The sequence below is a fragment of the Myotis brandtii genome, unplaced genomic scaffold (assembly GCF_000412655.1).
Source record: "Myotis brandtii unplaced genomic scaffold, ASM41265v1 scaffold1167, whole genome shotgun sequence".
NCBI classification, from domain to species: Eukaryota; Metazoa; Chordata; class Mammalia; order Chiroptera; family Vespertilionidae; genus Myotis; species Myotis brandtii.
The window spans coordinates 1,320,720-1,323,270 of NW_005354039.1; positions in this window are offsets into that span (position 1 = coordinate 1,320,720).

The window sequence follows — 2,551 nt, forward strand, 5'->3', positions numbered from 1 at the left end:
ATTGATGTTTCTATCTCTCCCTCTCCCTTCCTCTCTAAAATCAATAATAATAATAAATATGTATACTTTTTTTAAAAAGAAGAAAAAATATCCTTGGGTGAAGATTAAAAAAAACCCTTCAGCTGTGCACTTATGATTTGTACACTTTTTTGTTTGTATGTTACAATTCAATATAAAATTTAACAAAAAAGTGTTCATACTCCCTGACCTAATAATTTCTCTTCTGGAAATACCTTTGTATGTGTAAGATGTAAAGAGGCCTTGGCCAGTGTGGCTCAGTTGGTTGGAGCATTGTCCCATGGACTGAAGGTCCCAGGTGTGATTCCATACCTAGGTTGCAGGTTCCATCCCTGATCGGGGTGTATATAGGAAGTGATCAACCAATGTATCTGTCTTTTTTTTTTTTTTTATTAAATCTTTATTGTTCAGATTACATTTGTTCCTCTTTTTTTTTCCCCCATAACTCCCCTCCTCCCAGTTCCCGCCCCACCCTCCGCCCTCACTCCCCACCCACTGTCCTCATCCATAGGTGCACGATTTTTGTCCAGTTTCTTCCCGCATCTCCCATTCCCCTTTCCCCCCCAAGAATAGTCAGTCCATTCCCTTTCTATGTCCCTGATTCATTATAATCACCAGTTCATTCTGTACATCAGATTATTTATTCACTTGGTTCTTAGATTCACTTGTTGATAGATGCATGTTTGTTGTTCACAATTTGTATCTTTACCTTTTTCTTCTTCCTCTTCTTAAAGGATACCTTTCAGCATTTCGTATAATACTGGTTTAGTGGTGATGAACTCCTTTAGCTTTTCCTTATCTGTGAAGCTCTTTATCTGACCTTCAATTCTGAATGATAGCTTTGCTGGATAAAGTATTCTTGGTTGTAGGTTCTTGGTATTCAGCACTTTGAATATTTCTTGCCATTCCCTTCTGGCCTGCAAAGTTTCTGTTGAGAAATCAGCTGACAGTCGTATGGGTATTCCCTTGTAGGTAATTGAGTCTCTTTCTCTTGCTGCTTTTAAGATTCTCTCTTTGTCTTTTGCTCTTGGCATTTTAATTATGATGTGTCTTGGTGTGGTCCTCTTTGGATTCCTTTTGTTTGGGGTTCTCTGCGCTTCTTGGACCTGTAAGTCCATTTCTTTCACCAGGTGGGGGAAGTTTTCTGCCATTATTTCTTCAAATAGGTTTTCAATATCTTGCTGTCTCTCATCTTCTGGCACCCCTATTATTCTGATGTTGGTACGCTTGAAGCTGTCCCAGAGGCTCCTTACACTATCTTCGTATTTTCGGATTCTTTTTTCATTTTGCTTTTCCGGTTGGGTGTTTTTTGCTTCTTCGCATTTCAAATCTTTGACTTGATTCTTGCGCTCCTCTGGTCTGCTATTGGGTGTCTGTATAATATTCTTTATTTCAGTCCGTGTATGCTTAATTTCTAGTTGGTTCTTTATCATAGCATCGAGGGTCTCATTAGTTTTCGTGACTCTCTCCTCAAGTTTATTGACAGCTTCTAGCACATTTTTGCAAGCCCTCAAAATTGCGATTTTTAGCTCTATATCCTCCATTTCTGTCATGTTTTTTTGTCTCCGCATTTTTTATGCTTTCTTGGTGCACCCCCTAGTGGTCTTTGTGCGCAGTCTTGTTCTAGTTGAGCCTTGATTGTTGTAGTTAATACTAGAGGGATTTGACCACCAGGCCGACTGGCTGTGTGAATCAGCTGTGTCTGCCGCGGAAAACTTCTGTCCTCTGGGGAGGTGCTAATCTAGCCTTTGCCTGAGGCTATCCGGCAAATGGCTCTGCGCAGGGCTTGGGCGGGGCGGGCTCAACAGGGCGGGCGGAGGGAGCCGTTATGGTGCCCTCAGTCCTGTTCCCAGAGGCTCTGCTTCTCAGAACCCCCGGAACCGCTGCAAACCTCGGAGGGAAAGCTGCCTTCCAACTGATGCCAGACACTCCCGCTTCTCCCGTTTGGGTCCGAGTCCCCAGCGATTCGCCCGTATCTGGAGCTCAGAGTCTGAGACTCCCCCCTGACCGAAAACGACAACCGCGCTCTCAGCCACCAGCCCGCTTTGCGCGCGCACCTCCGCACCTGAGTTTTTTCCACACTGCGCCTCCTCTGAGCCTCGGTGTGCTGTTATTTTTCCTTCTAGTTGAAGAGTCTCTCCTCAGCCAGCCTTCCTGTGGTTCTGGGTGATGTCTGTTCCGTCTTTTAGTTGTATTTTTGAAGTGGTTGTTTGCGGCAGCAGTCTCCGGTGTTTACCTATGCCGCCATCTTGCTCCAAAAAAAACCAATGTATCTGTCTTACATCAAGGTTTCTCTCTCTCCCCCTCCCTCTCTAAAAAAAATTAAATAATAAAAATACTTTTTAAACATTTTAAAAAAAGATGTAAAAGGATTTGTTGCAGTATTATTTAAATGGCAAAACATTTTTTTATTTTTTATTTTTATTTATTTATTTATTTATTTTGATTAATTAAATCTTTATTGTTCAGATTATTACAGTTGTTCCTCTTTTTTCCCCCCATAACTCCCCTCCACCCAGTTCCCACCCCACTC